We start from the raw sequence: 21,101 nt of genomic DNA on the forward strand, positions 1-21,101 counted from the left end.
GAGGAGGAGAGGGAGGAAAGAGAAAAAGGAGAATGAGGAGGATGAAAGAGAGAGGGAGGAAAAATATAAAAAGATGGAAATCAGTGAGATTACTAAAAGATTGAATATATTACGGCAAATAAATCAATCTCAACGCACCGAAGAGGAAAACAAAGAAATAATGACTCATAGGAAGATATTGTTTTAAAAATTTACTGAGATGTCTTCACTTTCAGGGAGGAGATTTAAACGAGAAAGTGGGGATAAAGAAGAAGAAGAAGGAAAAGATTATGTGGTTGATGATGTTGGTGTTATTGACTTTAGTTAGTTTTATTTGTAAATAAATGGAGGCGAGAGTGAAGGCATTCCTAAGGATTCTTTATGTTTTAAAAATCAAGATAGAAATGTATATGTTGAAAACCAAAAAGGTTTTGGCACTATGTAGGACTTTTTCTCATAAATAAATATGAGTTATTGTCTCAAATGTAAAAAGAAAACTAAATCTAAAAATATCTCATGTTAAAGCTAAAAATAGAGTTTATCAAAAAGGAATATGTCAAATGTGTGGCTCTAAAAAGTGCCAATTCATCTCTCCTAAAAGTGGAGGAGACATACAAAAGTTTCTGTCAGGAAGTAAATTTACAACAACTGGAATTCCAGGGGAATTCCACCTTCCAGGGTATTCTTTCTGTGGTCCAGGAACAAACTTGGATAAAAAATTAGATGAGGCTGACAATCCTAAACCTTGGTCTACACATATAAATAGGGTTGATGAAGTGTGTATGAAACATGATATTGCTTATGGAAATACCACTACATTGGATGAAAAACATGAAGCAGACAGAGAAATGTTGTATAATTTGTCTTCGATACTAAATCCTACGTTGAGAGAGAAAGTTGATAGGTTTATTGTGAAAAAAATGATAAGTGCTAAATTGAAACTTGGTCTTGGTTGTTCCTCAAAAAACTATGAGGCTCTAATGATGTCATCAAGACTGAGGAGTGAGGAGCTTTTGGCTGAAGAATTACACAAACCCATAATCACCAAGTTTAAAAGAAGGAAGGTTTATTCCAAAGACACTGACCACATATGGTCCGCTGATTTAATTTAATTGAATAATGATAGGGGATACAGGTATGCTTTAACCGTTATTGATTTGAGGAGTAGATTTGCCTGGGTTGTTCCTTTAAAAAATAAAAGGGGTGATACTTTAATGTTAGCCTTTAAGCTAATATTTGATAGGGATAAAAGGAAACCAAAGAAGTTATGGACTGATGAGGGAACAGAGTTCTTCAACAAAATATTTATGAAATTTATTAAGGGGGAGGGTATTAAATTATACAGCACCTTTAATGAAGGAAAAGCAGTTATTGAGCGTTTTAATCGCACTTTGAAAGAGAAACTATATAAAAAATTCACACAACTCGGTTCTCAACAGTGGGTATATTTAATTCAGGATATTGTAGATAATTACAATAATACAGTTCATTCATCAACAAAATCAAAACCGTCAGAATCATTTACAAAATTAGAATATGAAAAGGAGATTAATTTGAGAAAACCCAAGTTAAAAGTTGGTGATATTGTAAGAATATACAGATGGAAAAGCCATTTTGAGAAAGGTTATACAAAAAATGGACAAATGAATTATTTTAAATCGTTGATGTAATGGATACAGTCCCTTGGACCTACAAATTATTTGATTTAAATGGAGAAGAAATCTTGGGTTCATTTTACTCAAGAATTACAAAAAACAATGATAAGCCATTAAGCAACAACCATCCATACTTTTATCCACCCCACCCAGATTAGGTAATTTAATTACTAGTAAAAAAAATAACAAAAAATAAATATATATCATAAGCCACGCCCACACCCATCATCCCCCACTGCTCTGTGCGCCCCCACTCTTGACCCTCCACCCCCTCATCCCACCCCCACCTTCCCCACACACACAAGGGGAGGGGAGGGGTGGGATGAGGGGGGTAAAGGGTCGTTGGCAGGGACGCACTTTCCCTTCTTTTTTCCTTTATTCTCTTTTTGTAATTAATTTTTAAATAATTCTGGACAAAGCAAATATAACCATATATAAATATTGAAAACATAAAAATCTTTATATTATTAAAACATTTTTATTCAGGTATATATTCAACTTCTCCCCAGCACAAGCCATCAATTTCTCCCCAGCACAATTCAAATACAGCAGATGTCTTCAGATTTTGAATCTCTTTCTGTTAAAGACAAGAGGGGAGAGAAAATATTAAGGCGAAGCAAGGAGAGGATATGTTAAATATATGAAGATATGAGGATATGAAGGATATGAAGGATATGAAGGATATGAAGGATATGAGCATTGTGATTATGAAATGATATGAGCATTGTGAATTGAGATATGAGCATTGCGATTACATCAACGATTTTAAATAATGAGCATTATGAATCACACACACACATACCTCTAAAAAAAAAATCAAGCTTTGTGTCAATGCCGTCGAGTTGAAAATTTAGGGTATCACAGGTTGGCAGGAAATAACCACTCTTGGGTAAATCATAAGCATCCCACTCATAGTCGTGGCCATCGAGGTCGTGATCGTGGTTGTGGTCATCGATCTCAACAGGTGTTGTATTCTGTTTGAAAAACGAAATAAAAACATGAGGAGAAATTATTAAAAGATACATCGTATTGGCAATGAATAAATAAATGTCAGCTCCCGTTTATTGGTGCCAGTCAGAGAGATGAATAATGAATTACCAGGGGTATACTCTGATGGTCATTTTGGACAAGAGACAAAATCTCATCTGTGTCTTCTTCGAGGTTAATACTACAGACAAAAAAAAGAGAAATTACTTCGTTGAAGGAAGCCAGACAAAACATCACACACACATTCTAAGGCAGCCTCATTTAACATCAACGTATTTTATTTTGTACCATACCTTCCACATGTCTTCTAAGAACGGTGAAACATTGAATTCATTCAGAAACCTCCATCTCCGAGGCAAGTTGTTCAAACCCGTATTCAGTTCGTTGTGAAACTCTTGAGAAACGACTTGAAATTCTGCCAGGGCCTCATGAAAGTCATTCACAATATTTGAATTGCTGTAATGAAGAGGAAAATATATCACGAGTCATAAAATTAATCACATACAAAGCTCTCGTTAGTTTAACACCAAACGAAACCAATATCCTGGTGAGTATTCTTCATCAGAGGAAAGACTGGAATAAGACAAGCTCATCTTCATTCACAATGTTTAAAACGGCACGGCAACACGGCTTAAATAATGAACAAAATGTATTTCGGGGAAGTGAACTGCCTGTCAGCATTTGGGGAAATTCGGGGCGTGTGTGTGAAAAACAGGAAACAAGACAATGAGAACTCCTGGGAAGTTATCCAAGTGAAACAACATGTCATTTCTCAAAAGTGAGCGATTAATTAGAAAAGGTTCGAGTATGGTAGCCTTGGTATATAAATGGAAAACAAAATGAATGTGAAAAATATCAAATAAGTCTTATTGAAAAGGCAACTGGTAAAAAAGTTCACAAAACAAATAAGAGAATTAATTTAAATACCGGTGAGTTGGAGGAGATGGTGAAGAGAGTTGGAGGAGAATTAAATTATTTCCTACGCATAAACAAATATTTGTAGGATCGATGTTTGAGTGGGCCAAATATGATCTGCCAGATGATATGTATAAGGACCTGTGCTCAGTGTCAATAGTAGAAGGATCATAGGTTCAGAAGGCGAGAAGGATCATAGGTCCATAAGGTTAAATGTTAGGAGGTTCATAAGGGAGTAGGGGTAGCAGTAATGGGAAATGAAGAAAAGTGAGGGTGAGGAAAATTTACATGTAAGTGAATGGAGATTTGGGGGTGTCCCAGGAACAACATTTATCATCTAATCGTGACTGTGTGTGTGTGTGTGTATATATATATATATATATATATAAATAATCGGGAGATTAAATAAGACGCGGACGTAGCTTCAGGACAGTCGATCTTTAATTCTCGACAAGCTTTCGACCAACAAAGGTCTTCTTCTTAGTCGTCCCCAAGTTCAGCGGAAGAACTTGAAGAACTTCCGGTGGGTAACATAACCCCACTATGTACCCACCGTTAGATCGTATGTCGTGGATGTGTATAATTATTCCCATGACGAGGGGTGGGGTTATGTTAATTAGTTAAGGATTAACGGTAAATCCCCTGTATGCAATTGCCTCTGTTATTTCCCCTCTGTTCTTTCCGAAACTGCACACACACGTAGCCAAGCCAGCAATCATGCATTAAGACACTACATAAAAACTAACCTGAAACAGGCCATTGAGCACCACCAATGATACCACCGACCTGGTGATCACAAAGGCACAGGAGGGGCGTGAGGCCATGCCCTGAAGAACAATTGATCAGGACACCAAGAGCGACGAGATGGCACTATTCACAAGAATTCATTCACAAGAATGCTTCTCACCGAATCATAAGAATGCTACTCACGAATTCATGAGAATGCCACTCACTGATTATCAGATGACAGTTTAGTTTATCAGATGCAATGTCATGTTTTTCTCAATTTGCAGCACCTCCGAAAGACCTTCACATGGATCTACCCAGGAGCCCACTCCATATTGATGTTGAAGTGTGCACGTGGTGCAATGTTATCGACATACACCCGATCAACGATGTGCAAATTAACTGGTTCCTCGGGAACACTTCAAATCCACTTGACGCATATCGTGAAAATTACTCATCCAGCAGAATCTCAAGTGAACTATGCTTTACCCCAAAGGCTGCCCATCATGACCAGCAACTCATCTGCCAAGTAGGACTCATCCCACATGGACGTACTGGCCTATCCATCGTACGCACTACAACGGCATCTATAAATATAAAAGGTGGTATTTCATCCACACTTTGCACCTCTATTTGATGTAGTTCATCCTCCTTGGTATATGAATACTATTGTGCTTTGGGATTCTTGATTCAGAACATATGCAACATTTTCTCTTGAGAACCTACTGTATGCAAAACCATGCTTGAACACCACTTCTTCACCATCTGACGGTTATCCTTTCCTTATTGGCCTGGCAGGATGGCCTAGCATGTCGATTTTTTGTCAAGTATGTTTGTTGGACATTTCCTTCTTTTGGTCGAAGCCATATTCCTGCAAAATAAAGAGAAGGAGGGGGGGAAAAGAGAGAGAGGGAAAAAGAGAGAGAGGCAAAAAGAGAGAGAGGCAAAAAGAGAGAAGGAAAAGAGAGGGAAAAGAGAGGGAAAAAGAGAGAGGGAAAAGAGAGAGGGAAAAAGGGAGAGAGAAAAAGGGAGAGAGAAAAAGAGAGAGAGAAAAAGAGAGAAAAAGAGAGAAAAAGAGGAAAAAGAGGGAGAAAAAGAGAAAGGGGAGGGGAAAAGGGGAAGAGAGGGGAGAAAGGAGAACAGAGAGAGGGAAGGGAGAGGAGCAAGATGAGGGGGAGAGAGAGGGGAGAGGGGAGAGGGGAAGGGTGCGGGAGAGCAACGCCTCACCAAACATTGCTATAAACTCTGGGAGGAGGTGGGAGAAGGAGAGAGAGGTTGGAGTGGAGTTCTGCAATTTATTAGGAGGGGGAAGAGTGAGGAGTGCACGGGGGAAGAGTGAGGTGTGGACAGAGAAAGAGAGAGAAATGGGAAGGGAGGGGTTGAGTGGGTGGGACAGGGGAGTGGGAGGGTAGAAAAGGTGAGGGGGTGGAGAGGGAGTTAGCCAAGAGAATGATATGCTATGTTTTGAATGTAATATGCTATGACACCCGCAGACTCTTGTCTTGATCCTAATTGTAAAATTTTAACTGCGGAAATTGAGCTTTGAGGCTCAGTCGGGTTAAAAATCCAGGGTTAAAAGATCCAGGGTTAAAAATTACCATTCTTCTCGTCTTCTTTCTTTCTTTCTCGAGGAGTTTCAGTTGCTTTGGATGCAGCCATTCCTGCTGCATTTGCTTCTTGCTTTATGCTGTTGAAGAGGAAGGCTGCTCTGGATGTAGCTTTTGTCAAGTTTGCTTGTTGGACATTTCCTTCTTTTGGTCGAAGCCATATTCCTGCAAAATAAAGAGAGGAGGGGGGAAGAGAGAGAGAGAGAGAGAGAGAGAGAGAGAGAGAGAGAGAGAGAGAGAGAGAGAGAGAGAGACAGAGACAGAGACAGAGACAGAGACAGAGACAGACAGAAGGAGGGAGCAAGGAGGAGGGAGACAGAGGAAGGGTGGGGAGAGCAACGCCTCACCAAACGTCGCTATGAACTCCGGGAGGAGGTGGGAGCGACCGAGAAAGGTCGGAGGAGAGTGCTGCAATTTATTCGGAGGGGGAAGAGCAAGGAGTGGACAGAGAAAGAGAGAGATGGGAGGGGGGGGGTGGTTGGGGGAGGGTAGAAAAGGAGAGAGGGGTGGAGAAGAAGTTAACCAAGAGAATGATATGCTATGTTATGAGAATGATATGTTATGACACCTGTAGACACTTGTCTTGAGCAAAAAATTTCAATTTAAACTGCGGAAATGAGCTTATAGCAGCAGTTCCCACTTACAAAAAAGTGTACTCTGGGCGTCCATGGACCTCATTCCTGTAATCCTGCATCTCATTCCTGTCATCTCATTCCTGTAAGGGGACATGTAAGGTAAGGACATCTCATTCCTGTAATCTAACCTTCCGCCATAATATAACCTCCTCCGGAGGTCTTGAGAACCGTATCCCTGGTGTCGTGTCCTTTTAATCCCAGCCGTTGTGTCCTTTTCCTTCATTGATCTAGCGTAGCGCGACTCGGCCAAGGTTCGAGTATAATCGGGTAAACGTGCAGACGCGGTCATACCAAACCGCTCGGTAAACCAACATCCACAACCGCGTCTGTATGGCATGTTGCGGATATGGCATTTGGCCTCCATATCCGCTTGTAAATATTCCCCTATTTCCCCAATACTCCCCAACTATCCCCAATCCCCCATTCCCTAGTCCCATTGCCTGTAAATAACACTCTGTAGAACCGACCTTCCCCTTTTTCCCCCATTAAATGTCGTGCCCAGGTCCACCGCATCCCACGTAGACAACTTTCGGACATCTTGCTAGTTATTCTTAGTCTATGTCAGTTAAGGACTCGTTTCCATTAATTCTGACTCTTCGTTGCACCAGAATGTGATTGTATGGCACCAGTAGTGAGTTTAGGACCTCCCCTTACCTCCTCCCATCTTCCCCATGAAAGAACTACAACAACAACAACAACAACAACTACAACAACAACTACAACAACAGAGGAGATTGGGGGCGGCGCGGCGCGGGGAGTGTGCGTCCTCACACCGGCTTGGTTAGCCGCCATGGCCATGTGCGCCCACGGGGTTACCACGAAGGGGCTGGCTGTCAGCCCCTCGTCAAGGGCGGAGCCGGTAACCCCCGCACCCAATGAGAAGCAACGGGCCGATTCCATCTGGGGCGGAGCTAACGAGCCGAGGGCGTGTCACTCCCCGCCGGATATACGCAGCGACTTACCGGACGTGACGTCAGATGCGCCCCCAGCTTGGAGCAAGAAAGTCACCTTCGAGCGCTGAGTGAGACCTCCCGCATCTCTGGACTGGAGTGGGTCGATTCTGTCCTTGAGCCAAGAGTGCACCTTGAGCCATCGACTACCCGCTTTCCTTGCCATCAATCCCCGTGTGAGTCAGTTTTGTCCCATTTATCTGTCGTCTGTCGGGGCTAATATAAGAGTGTGTCTAAGTGCCTGCCTTTCTATGCTGTCCCTCTTGTCGTTGTAATCTGACCTTCCGCCCTAATATAACCTCCTCCGGAGGTCTTGAGAACTGAACCCTTGGTGTCGTGTCATTTTAATCCAGCCGTTGTGTCTTTTCCATCATTGATTTAGCATAGCGCGACTTAGTCAACGTTCGAGCATAATCGGGTAAAACGTGCAGACGCGGTCATACCAAACCGCTCGGTGAACCAACATCCACAACCGCGTCTGTAACAATTGGTGTCAGGAGTGTCGGATTCGGACCTGGGACTAAATTTATTAGGCCCAAATTTTGGAACACCAATTGTACCACTAGGGTAACAATTGGTGTTGGGAGGTAGAATTCGATCCGGAGCGCGTTTCCCGCGCTCGAAATTATAACGACGAAATTCGATTGTGTTTTACCAAATATAAAAACCCGAATTTTGAAAGTCGCGCTATGGCGGATCAAGACAGCTGGGTTCCGGTAGAGGAGAGTGAGGCAGGGTCGGTCCAGGACCAAATTGAGGGACGCGAGGAGAGTGAAGCAGTGAGGGTAGCAGACGCACAAAATAGCGTCGTTGCGCCCGACGTTGCGGGAGCGCAAAATGGCGCCTCGCTGGTCACCACGCCCGCGACCGTGGCAGCGCCCCTGGTGGATTCGAACCTTTTCCTCCTGCAAATGAGGGCCCTTATGGAACAAATGGGTGAGCAATTGGGAGACCAAATTAGAGGTTTGAAAAGCAGTATGGGACAAATGGGGAACCGGATGGAGGCTCAGAATGAGCGATTGGAGGGCCAAATGGGGGTAATGAGGGATGAAGCGAGGGGTACCGGTGAGGGGTTAGACAATAATTTTAAGGGATTAGACAAGAAATTTGGGAAGTTAGACAATAATTTTGAGGAGTTAGACAAGAAATTTGGGAAGTTAGACAATAATTTTGAGGGGTTAGACAACGGGATAAAAGAGGTGAAAAAGGGGTTAATGGGGGTAGAAAATAGAATGGCTGCCCAGGAGAATCAGATAGAGGGAGTGAAAAATGGGTTAGAGGGGTTAGAAAACAGGATGGAAGGCAAATTGAGGGACATGAGGGACCAAGCGGAAAGGGAAGTTAAACAAATGGGGCAGCAGATAGAGGGGTCAGAATGGGAGTAGAAACTAAACTGGATGCTCACAGGGAGGAAATGGAGCAGATGAGGGTGGCATCTGGGCAGGAGATGCAAGTGATGGGAGAGGAGGGGAGAGGAGATCAGAGGAGGTGTGAGTGAGGAGGTCGGAGGAGTGCGCGAGGAGGTGAGGCACTGTAAGGAGCGCATGGAGAAGGAGGTGAGAAAGGGGACTATAAAATTGCAAGGGGGCATAGAGGACCTGACGCAGGAGGTGGAACAGCTGACGGAGGGACAAAAAGAAGTAACGGAGCAGGTTCAAAGGAACACTGCGGTATTAGGAGGGTTGAAAGCGACACAGAAAGAACTAAAAGATGACTTGATAGCGACGAAGAGGGAATGTCAGATGGTACGTGAGGGACTGACAACGAGGTTGGACGAGGTGATAGAGGTAATGGAGACGACGGACCGGCAGGTGAGGACGCACATGGAAACGGTCAAGGTAGCCTTGGAGGACGAGCTTGAGGAGACGTACCGGGGAATAAAAGAGGTGAAGCAGAAATTAGAAGAAGTGGAAGAAGGGGTGAGCGAAATTAAGAAGCGACGGAGAGGGGATAAGAAAGAGATAAAAGAGGAGATAAAAGAATTGGTCCAAAGTCTGTGTTTGGATCGTGATGATGTGCTCATTAACCGGATGAGGGATTCACAGGTGATGGAGGAGAAGCGAAGAGGAAGAGGACCCGGTGTAAGTGGTGACCAATATGGTCGTGCGTATGATGCGCCAGGTGATTTAAGAAGCTTGGGGGTCGAGATGGACCCGGGTGTTCGTGAGAGGCCGTTGGTGAAGTGTGCGACAGGTCTGGTGTGCGAAAAAGGAGGTGTGCGAGAAAGTCCGACTCTGGGGTGTGTGAGGAAAAAGTGCATGCCAAGGAGTGAGGGTGCTGGCGAGAGTGAGTCGGTCGTAGCGTGTGTGCGAGGGAGCACATGGAAGCGCGGTGTGGTAAGTGTTACAGAGGGTGTGACGGGAGAGTGTGCGCGAGAAAGGTGTGTAATGGACGGGTGCATGAGGAAAGAGTGCGCTGTCAAGAGTAAGGGTGAGTGCGCTGTCAAGAATGGAGGTGAGAGTAGTGAGAGTGACAAGGAGAGTGAGTTGGTTGTGACAGGTGAGCGAGGATGTACACCTGGGATGGAAGGATGCACACCTGGAATGGTAGAGCGTGAGTGGGAATGCACGCTGGAGTTGGTGGTGAGGCACGTGGTTGGGTGTGCGAATGAGAGCACACCGCTGATTGTCACAGAGGAGGTGACGGAGGAGGGGGCACGAGGAGGTGTGTTGGTGAGGTGTGCGACCAACGAATGTGTGCCAAGGTGTTCGGTGGTCAGGTGTGTGACCAAGGCTGTGAGTGGAATGGGTGTACCTGGGTGTGTAAGGAAAGGTACGAGGAGCATGGAAACGGCTGGATGTGTGAGCAAGGAACGGGCTGCGGGGTGTAAGCATGCAGGTGAGGCATCGAAGGTAACCGGGTTAGAGGTTAGGTCGACTTTTAGCCGAATCGGGCCCTTGGTGCGTGCTGGGCCTCGCTTTGAACGGCCGCGTCCGTGCTCCACTAGGCGGAGCGGGCGGCTGGATAGGAAGGGTCATCATGGCGACCACTTTTTGTTGAGGCATTCCGGCAGGTCGAGATCGAGCCATGGGATGGCTCCGTGCCGAGATGGTGCGTGGGATCTCGGCCCGGGTAAGCCCCCGTCCCTGCACCGAGTGCCGGACGCATCCAGCCGCTGGCACAGAACAACCCGCATTCATGGCTTGGCTTTACGAAGCCGGGCTTTGGACAGGAATTGGCGCACCGAGAGGCATTAGTGAGTAGACTGTGTGGTGAGGTTAGTGTTTTGGCCCCAAAATTAGAGAAAAACAGAATTTGATGATTGGCAAAGGAGTGGCAGTAATGATTGGCAGATGGTGGGCAGTGATTGGCCAAATTTTTGATTTGTTGAAATTTGATGTGCAAAATTGGTAGTGAGCGATGGGCCCGGTGGTAAGGGGGGCATCCCTGCCACCCTTCCCATATGGGGGCAAAGGAGCAATAGCTTATGGGGTGTATGGCAGTGAAAACTAGCCCGGGTGGGTTAGGTTATATTGATAGGGCCCTAGAAGATGACATTAGGTAACGTTAAGGTTAGTTAGTGACTGATACCTGTAGTGGGGACGCAGGTAGTTTAGTGTGGATGATAATGACGAGGGAGCGCAATAGTTTAAAGGGACGACTGGGAAGCGCAAGTTTCAGAGGGGAGTAGTTAGCTGAGATGATGCCGTGTGTGTGAAAACTGGACAGGTGTGTGGAGCAGTGTGTGAGTAATGAGTGTTGTGGATCAGCGCGAATGCGCTTGGGGAGAGAAGGGTGCAGGCGGCACCAAGGTGTGAGAGCACAGGTGTGCAGGTACAGGTGTGTGGAGAGAGTTGGAGTAAGTGGTACGGAGTGGTGTGCATGGTGCGAAGGTGTGGATGGGGGAAGAGTGGACCCCTTTCACGAGTACCCGGGGCGGGTAGTGAAAGTGTTAGGTAGAGGGTACAGGTAAATTGTGGTTGGATATTGGCATCTGTGGTGCGGTTGCAGAATGGTGTTGTGAATGGGTGCATTAGTGTTGTGGAAATGGCTGGGCGTGTAGCCTGTTAGTGTGTGTAGTTGGTTGGGCACTCCACCACTGTGAGGATGTCGGCCAGGTGAGGCCGCAGGTGGGCTCTGGGAGCCGGTAGTTGTGAGTGGGTGCCTGAGGATCCCGGGTGTGGATCGGGCAGCCCAGTGCCAGAGAGGGCACCGAGTGGGGAGAGCGCCAGAGGGCCTTCCCCAGGTAGTTAGGTTAGGGTAAGGAGCAGGTAAGCTCGGAGGCAACTGCAGTGGTGGAGGTGTGCAGGTGGGTAGACCTGTTGGGAGAGCTACACGTCGCGGCCCAGAAATTGTGCGAGGGCACCGGGAGATGAATCGGGGGAGTGAGACCCCAAATTGAAAAGCACCACAGTTTGGCCAATGGGAATTGGTTTTTAGAACCCATAGTGTAAGAGGGCCAATGGTTTGGCAGGAGAAAGACCCCGGGTAATGTAAAGTTGTTAAAGTCATTTAGGAAATAGTTAGGATTGATGAACCTGTCGCACCATACGCAGCCACTTACCTGTGGTGATGATGATGACTCCACACCTGTGTTTTCTTTGTTCTGCTGCAGGAAATGAGAATTGCTGTGAGGATTTGTGAGACGCATCACGACGTGGATGAGACATTGGGGTGATTCCATCTCTCCCTCCTTAGGAGGGACTGATGATGAATTGGTAATGGCAAATTTTGATGTTCAGTTGGAGATGGCAAATTTTGATGAGTTGAAAATGGCAAATTTGATTGGTTAGGAGGGAGAGAAGACGAATTTGGTATATGGGAGGAACGGGGAAGACAGTAGGGATGTTTGTTGATTTGTAAAGTAGATGTTTATGGGTAGTGTTGTGTTGTGTGGATACAGTAAGGGGTAAGGGAGGGGCCATGTAGGTTACCTGGTGGGGGGGGGGTGTACGGTAGGAACGTACCTGTCTCACCTGGTTCCCATGTGCCCCCAGTGTGCATTACCTTGCATTGCGTGCACTTTTGCGCCCTTACCACCTTACTCACTTGTCTTTTCTTTTGTCTCCCACCTCCGAGGATCTGGCTTTGGGGTAGAGAGAGAGGAGAGAGAGGTGCTGGCTACGCAGTTGTGGGCCTGCACTTTCGCTGCTTGCTGCCTGGATCGATACACCATATGGACCGCAATGTTGGTGGCCACCCACAATGGACCGCAGTTCTTTTGCGGCCAAGCACCACCCATTGATGGACCTCTGGGTCAACGTGGCACCTATGCCAAACAGGTGAACCACTTATAGTTGGCCCCCTGACGGCCACAATAATGAAATGGACGCGGTTGGCGCCTTTCTTTATTTTTGAAAGAAGCCAGAAGGCCAAGTGCACCACATGAAGAGCAAGAGACACCTGCAGGGTTAGGGGTTGTTGAATTTATTTTTATTCATTGAACAATGGTGACTGCACCGGATGGTGCTGACTGTGTGATGGGGTGCTCTGCACATTATTAAAGGCCGTAAGGCCACAGAGCACTCGTGGGTTGGTGTATCGATGCTGGCATGCGTGCTCTCTCTATGCATAACATCTGCATGTGTTCCTCCAAAAACAGGTCCTGGATCGTAGTGTAAATATCAGCGTAGTCTTGTAAATAATGCTCCCTACCGGCTGTATGTTTAGTTTGCGAATTCTTTCTGCGATTCGGTTATCCTGTGGGTGTGCTTCTGTGAGGAGAATGGTGCAACGTCGCAGGGGGACATATTTACTCATTTGTGAATATCTGTAAAACTGTCGCACTCAGGGTAGAGTTAATAGTAGAGGGAACTACATCTGAGTGCCACACTAAAATAGGTAAAAATTTATCGGGTCGGGCCGCCCCAAGGGTAGAGAAGGGTGCAATGTTGCGGATATGGCATTTGGCCTCCATATCCGCTTGTAAATATTCCCCTATTTCCCCAATACTCCCCAACTATCCCCAATCCCCCATTCCCTAGTCCCATTGCCTGTAAATAACACTCTGTAGAACCGACCTTCCCCTTTTTCCCCCATTAAATGTCGTGCCCAGGTCCACCGCATCTCACGTAGACAACTTTCGGACATCTTGCTAGTTATTCTTAGTCTATGTCAGTTAAGGACTCGTTTCCATTAATTCTGACTCTTCGTTGCACCAGAATGTGATTGTATGGCACCAGTAGTGAGTTTAGGACCTCCCCTTACCTCCTCCCATCTTCCCCATGAAAGAACTACAACAACAACAACAACAACAACTACAACAACAACTACAACTACAACAACAGAGGAGATTGGGGGCGGCGCGGCGCGGGGAGTGTGCGTCCTCACACCGGCTTGGTTAGCCGCCATGGCCATGTGCGCCCACGGGGTTACCACGAAGGGGCTGGCTGTCAGCCCCTCGTCAAGGGCGGAGCCGGTAACCCCCGCACCCAATGAGAAGCAACGGGCCGATTCCATCTGGGGCGGAGCTAACGAGCCGAGGGCGTGTCACTCCCCGCCGGATATACGCAGCGACTTACCAGACGTGACGTCAGATGCGCCCCCAGCTTGGAGCAAGAAAGTCACCTTCGAGCGCTGAGTGAGACCTCCCGCATCTCTGGACCGGAGCGGGTCGATTCTGTCCTTGAGCCAAGAGTGCACCTTGAGCCATCGACTACCCGCTTTCCTTGCCATCAATCCCCGTGTGAGTCAGTTTTGTCCCGTTTATCTGTCGTCTGTCGGGGCTAATATAAGACTGTGTCTAAGTGCCTGCCTTTCTATGCTGTCCCTCTTGTCGTTGTAATCTGACCTTCCGCCCTAATATAACCTCCTCCGGAGGTCTTGAGAACTGAACCCTTGGTGTCGTGTCATTTTAATCCAGCCGTTGTGTCTTTTCCATCATTGATTTAGCATAGCGCGACTTAGTCAACGTTCGAGCATAATCGGGTAAAACGTGCAGACGCGGTCATACCAAACCGCTCGGTGAACCAACATCCACAACCGCGTCTGTAACAATATGTTACGACACCTGTAGACACTTGTCTTGAGCAAAAAATTTCAATTTAAACTGCGGAAATGAGCTTATAGCAGCAGTTCCCACTTACAAAAAAGTGTACTCTGGGCGTCCATGGACGTCTCTAAGCAATGTTCATACCTTTATTCGTCCCCTACCGGTGTACACTGGAGGGGACTATAGGTTTGCACGCCGTCCTTCCGTCTGTCAGTCCGTCACGCAAAGAACAGCTTTCCGGACTTTTCTTCTAAATGCTTAATGCTAATGATTTCAAACTTGGCACATGGTTTCCTCATGATAAGTTACAGATCGAGTTCGAACTTCACGACGTTTCGATCATTTTTGACAAAGTTATGGCACTTTGAACTTTGGGAATTCTGATAATTCTGATGATCCTTAACACAGTGCCATCTTAAGTTTTAATTTCCTTTAAAAACCATTTTCTCTGCAATAATAGGACCGATTGAGATCAAATTTCCACCGTAGGGGGGATTCGGTCTGTAGAATATTTTAATGGTAATTATGACGTCACAGGTCACGTGGTTCGGCCGCCATATTGTTTTTCGTGAAAACACGAAAACCCCTTTTTCTCTGCAACGGCTAAACAGATCGAGGCCAAACTTTGCAGGCAGTCGCATACCCATGACAAACAAAAAAGTCAGCGAGCATGACGTCATGGGTTTCAGAGTTATGACGTTTTTAAGCATGAACCTTTAAAATCGAGCTCCTCCCTCATTTTTGATCCAAACGAGGGGAAACTTCACAGATCTGTTCAGCATGTCAGTCTACTAAAATGTCCTTTTGGAATTTGCGATAGGGCACGTGGTTTGGCAGATATCGTTAATTAAACGAAAATTTTTTTTTTTTAAACGGGTATCTCTTGAATCGCTAGTTCCTCAGACCGTGAGTTGGTAATAATTTATATAATTCACACAGTGCAATACGTGCAGGCCGCTCCATGGAGTGACCTTACGGGCTTATCAATGAGGCGAGGCGTGACACACGTGTCTCAGCATACCTCAGATCAAGTTTGAAAACCAGCATCAACCGTGCATAAATTTGCATATTCGATCATTTTTGACAAAGTTATGGCACTTTGTTTATTCTAGAGTTGTCCTCAAGCCGCAACGCGCGCCCTCAGCCTCGTCTCGCGAACGTCAAAAGCGCGACACAGCGCGCTCTTTCAGGAGGGGTGGAGCCAAGCCGAGCAACATATATATATATATACACATCGATCATTGATCGTGAACCGAAAAATATAATAAATTACTGATGGTTTCAGAGTTATTACGGTTTTAAGCATGAACCTTTAAAACCGAGCTCCTCCCTCATTTTTGATCCAATCGAGGGGAAACTTCACAGATCTGTTCAGCATGTGTCTACTAAAATGTCATTTTGGAATTTGTGATAGGGCACGTGGTTTGGCAGATATCGTTAATTAAACGAAAAAAAATTTTTTTTAATGGATATCTCTTGAATCACCAGTACCTCAGACCGTGAGTTGGTAATAATTTATATAATTCACACAGTGCAATACGTGCAGGCCGCACCACGGAGCGACCATGCGGGCTTATCAACGAGGCGAGGTGTGACACACGTGTCTCAGCATACCTCAGATCAAGTTTGAAAACCAGCATCAACCGTGCATAAATTTGCATATTCGATCATTTTTGACAAAGTTATGGCACTTTGAACTTTGGTAGGGGTCATGTATTGCAGCGCAAAACTCAGAATGCTCGTTTAATTTGCACCCACGTTATAGAATTAAAATGCCATAAGCACAAGAATCTCTCAACCTGAGGCAAATTTCAAAATTTAAAACTGACTGCAGAATTGAGTTTAGCAGCAGTTCCAACTGCTAAAATAAAAGGTTCATTTGTTCCATGGACGTCTCTGGAAGTCTGGCACAGATAAAGTACACCAAACACAAATACGGCAACCACAAAGATTAACCTTCAAAATAAAGTTCTTTGAAAGTGAAATTCATTGAGGAAATTCGTGAAATTCAATTCACCCAGGCTTCTCTTGCCGGCCACCTTAACCATTAAGGCAACACCATGCTAGATCTGCACTGCATTTTCGTTTATCACAGAGAACGTACCATGAAATACTCAACATCACTTTTGGAGAGTTGTGGATTTCTTCCTCGATCGCTTCTCTTGCCAACATTGCCAGTTTCGCTGTTCCTTCTTCACAGTCTTGCATTCAGATCCTGCTGAAATATGAAGTGGGGCTGTAATCTGCCACATGGAGTAACAATTTCACGAGCTACGATTTTGATATCGATACTCACATCATGATATTTCCTTTCCAGAAGCCATTTTTCCAGATCTCATGTTATTCACATGCTATTTGCATTTCATACCGAGATATATTTTCCCTGCAAGAATGAGGTCATGGAAGGCAGAATTAACAGTGGGGTACTGGGGCTTAACAAGTTGCCATAACCAGCACAGGAAAAAAAGAACAGGAAAGGAAGCAAGAGAGAGTGAGAGAGAGAGCGAGAGAGAGCGTACCACAATAATGCAAAACCGCTTCATGAGGGACTTCCCCCGAATTATCCACGGCGCACAAATTGCGTCCAAAGGAATGAAACCGCAACAGAATCAGATGCGATGATAGAAACCTAGGTTTATTTCATGGCAATAACTGAATGATGGAGAAGAGAAAGAGAAAGAGAAAGAGAGAAAGAGGCACGTAATGTTTATACAGCAGTGTTTGTACTCTGCGCACCTTCGAAATCCCGAAACGGCTAAAGGACAGTAACTTAACTCAGCCACAGACAATGAGTAAGATGAATGAGTTCACCAAACAGTCGGGAAAGACCCTTCCCTCCGCAAAGTGAGAGGTGCGCAGCAGGTTGATGGTTGGCACGAGTCCCGGTGCCAGTGATATGTGATATGTGAAGTCCGGGATCACTCATTTTGTTGGCTCGGTCCCACATCCACTAGATGCTCCAGAGCATTGCCAGACTTTGGTCGTCCCGATCCCCCCAACAACTTATTCACCAACTGCAAATGGATCTTCACCACAACTACTCATCAATGAGCATAGTGCACTGAATATCTGGAGCAGGGAGGTCGCAGAGCAGACCATCTCTACTGCCTCTAACATGAACTCATCCTGGGAATTCTTCCAAAGTAAATTGCTCTCTCTCATGCACAGATTTATCCCATCTCGTCTTCAGTTGTCATACCCTTCCTCCCATCCATGGTACACGGAATCTTGTGGTGAGGCAGTTGCCCTGAAACAACTTGCCTTCGCCTCCTGGAAGGCAAATCCAACAGAAGGCAATCTAATATCCTTTCACAAATAGTCAGGTTCACTATGTTTTTTCATTCAAAATCATGGTAGATTAGCAAACCTATACATTTTTGGAAACGTTATTACATGGAAAATCTGAAAATCAATGTTTACATTTGCCAATTCCGACCAATTCGATTCGACCAATCGACCAATTCCATTTGACCAATTCGACCAATCGCTTCGATCGACCATTCGACCATTCGATCGATTCGATTCGATTCGATTCATCGAATTCGATTTGATCGACCATTCGACCAATTCGATTTGCCAATCAATTTGACCGACCTTTGCTTGTGTGGAACGGACTGTGAAAACGATGGACTATATTGTCGGATACGACACACAGGACAGTGATGACGAACTCTAAATGGCACATTCTGTAATCGTGTATGTTTGATGCCATTGACTGCCTGTGTATATTTTGTCATTGACTGCCTGTGTAGATGTGAAGTTATACTGACTGCATGTGTATATATGATTTTGCTGACTGCCTGTGTATGTTTGGTGACATTAATTATTGACACATTTTGATGTTATTAACTGCCTGTACAAAATGATAACATGTATTTGATTATGCAACTTATCACGAATATAAAGACAGTATTTTGCAATTCAAAACCTTTGATTCGTGTCTTACCATTCCCCATAGCACTAATTTGATACTTTCATTGGATTCCTTGTCCCTGAAAATATAGGTTTAGTATATTTTAAAAAGTTTTTAGGGTAATTAGAGGCAGAAATAGAACAAAATATGTATTTTACAGTGGCCATTTTGAAAATCCAAAATGGCCGCCATACAGGTATCTCTCCAAATGTAAACATTGATTTTTAGTTTCCTTATGCTATAACCTTTCCAAAAATGTATAGGTTTGCTAATCTACCATGCTTTTGAACAAAATATAATTTATTGACATAGTGAACCTGACTAAAAGCCCGGGACAAGTGTGTGTCCACCCTCAGGAGAGCCAGGAAACAATATCTCTTTATTCTCAAGACTGAACTCTCCCCAGTGTGTACCCCATTTTAGAATAGGTACACCGTATCCCTAAGTGTCGTAAGGCGACGAAAAAGGGTTGGCGTCAGGAAGGGCATCCGCCCATAAAAAAAACTGTCTCAAAAAGGGAACCATGACAATTACAATTACATATGGGCAGGGTACAGCCCGAAGAACCCCGTGGGGGACCTCACTAACTCTCGTCAAAACTCAAGGTGGGGAACCCGATCGAAGTAAGGGTGGAAATCACTCCATTTATGACGACGAAAAGTCTGATGCCCCACGTGGAGATCGGTTTCTTAAGTTTGGGACATAGAATGTAGGGACAATGACGGAGATTTTTTTTTTGTATACAAGATCGAGGCTCGTGAAAGTGGTGGAAGAAGTGGTGGAAGTATTGGTCAGAAGAAGAGTGGACATATGTTGTGTGCAGGAGACGAGATGGAAGGGAAGTGGTGTGAGAATGGTGAAGGGTAGGCAGGGACAGAAATACAAGTTTGTGTGGCAAGGGTGCCCAGAAGGCGTGAATGGTGTTGGTGTCCTGTTTTCTGAGGAGTTTGTAGACAGTGTGGTGAGTGTGACTAGAGTGAGTGAAAGGTTGATGATTGTGAAAATGATGATTGGAAAGCTCTTGGTGAACGTCATCTCAGGATATGCTCCGCACGTCGGTCGGAGCGATGAAGAAGGACAAGTTCTGGTGTGCGATAGAGAAGATTATGGAAAACGTGAAAGATTAAGTTGTTGTGGTAGGAGTAGACCTAAATGGACATGTGGGAAGGAGTATGGACGGTTTTGAAGGAGTTCATGGGGGGTTACGGCTATGGTGTGAGAAATGGAGAAGGTGAAAGGATTTTGGAGTTTACTGATGGAGCTGATTTGTTGATTTGTAATACTCAGTTCCAGAAAGAGGATAATAAGCTTGTTACATACACATCAGGTGGGTCGACGACAACCGTCGACTACCTGCTGGTGCGTAGGCGAGATAGGGGGCACCTCCGGGACACAAAGGTGATCCCGGGGGGGGGGGGGGGGGGAGAGGCTGTTTCACAGCACCACTTGGTTGTCTGCGACATAAGGGTGAATGGTGCGAGGAGAGCTCGGCGGGTGAAGTACCAACCGAGAATGAAGGTGTGGAGGTTGAAAGAGGTGACAGTGAGGGAGGCATTAAAAGAGAGGCTGATTTATGGTCGAGGATGATGTGGTTGAGCTTGAAAGTGGTTGGATGTCAATGAAAGATAGTCTGTTGGGAGCCGTTGGTAAGGTATGTGGATGGACTAAAGGACCACCGAGGCACTCGCAAACATGGCGGTGGGATGATGAAGTTGGAAAGAAGATTGACGAGAAGAGGAAGAAGTTTAAGGAGTGGCAGAAGGCGAAGGGTATGGAGGCAGAAAAGGCAGAGCATGAAAGTTATAACATAAGGCAGCCAAGAAGGCTGCAAAGAAAGAGGTAGCAAAGGCGCAGGAGGCATGTAGGAAAATGTTCGGAGAACGCTTGGATTTGGAAGAGGGTCAGAGAGCGGTATTCAGGATTGCAAAGCAGATAGCGAAAGAGAGGTGAGATGTGATGGGGGTGAGTTGCTTGAAGGATGAAGTGGGACAAATCGTTGTGGACCCCGATGGAATTAAAGGATGGAAGAGATATATGGAAATACTGTTGAATGCAGAGAATGAATGGGATGGCAACAGAGAGAGTAACCCAGTTTTCGGACCGGCAGAGACGATAACCGAGAAGGAAGTTGAGGAAGCGATAAAAGCAATTCCAGTAAAATTCCGAATTCCGATAAAAGCCGCATTCCAGTGGATTGGGAACCGAGTACCCTCGTCCCTCTGTACAAGGGGAAAGGTGACCCTCTGGACTGTGGCTCCTATCAAGCGATAAAGTTATTGGAGCATGGAATAAAGGTATTGGAAAGGGTGTTGGAGAGGAGGGTAAGGAAGAAAGTGAAGATTGACGAAATGCAGTTTGGATTTATGCCAGGAAGAGGAATGACAGACGTGCTTTTATTGTGAGGCAGTTGCAGGAAAAGTACATGGAGAAGAGGAAGAAGTTGTTTCTTGGGTTTGTTGATCTGGAGAAAGCATTCGATCGGGTTCCACGTGAAGTAGTGACATGGTCATTGAGGAAGTTAGGAGTGGAGGAATGGTTGATCAGAGTCGTGATGGCAATGTACAAAAGAGCGCGCACAGCTGTAAGGACGAAGGACGGGAACAGTGGTGAGTTTGAGGTGAAGGTAGGAATGCATCAGGGGTCGGTACTAAGCCCACTACTATTTGTAGCTGTGATGGAGGTGCTGGCTCGGAACGTAAAGGAGGGTTTACTGTGGGAGTTGTTGTATGGAGATGATCTGGTGTTGATTGCAGAAAGTATGGATGGACTGAAGGAGGAGATGAACAAGTGGAAGGATTGGATG

The 21,101-nt window shown here is 45.5% G+C and overlaps 1 long non-coding RNA gene across 1 annotated transcript; it reads right to left on the bottom strand.

The window, feature by feature from the left end:
* Positions 1–1,412: 1,412 nt before the first annotated feature.
* On the bottom strand, positions 1,413–16,600 carry LOC144889055 (uncharacterized). The gene is made up of 8 exons (XR_013621560.1): positions 16,490–16,600; positions 6,514–6,584; positions 5,861–6,277; positions 5,490–5,550; positions 2,915–3,077; positions 2,733–2,802; positions 2,437–2,608; positions 1,413–2,211 (listed from the first exon to the last, which is right to left on the bottom strand). It is a non-coding gene; the product is annotated as an uncharacterized LOC144889055 (long non-coding RNA).
* Between the last annotated feature and the right edge of the window lie 4,501 nt (positions 16,601–21,101).

The sequence above is a fragment of the Myxine glutinosa genome, unplaced genomic scaffold, assembly GCF_964187855.1.
Source record: "Myxine glutinosa unplaced genomic scaffold, kmMyxGlut1.1 SCAFFOLD_623, whole genome shotgun sequence".
In the NCBI taxonomy this organism is placed as follows: domain Eukaryota; kingdom Metazoa; phylum Chordata; class Myxini; order Myxiniformes; family Myxinidae; genus Myxine; species Myxine glutinosa.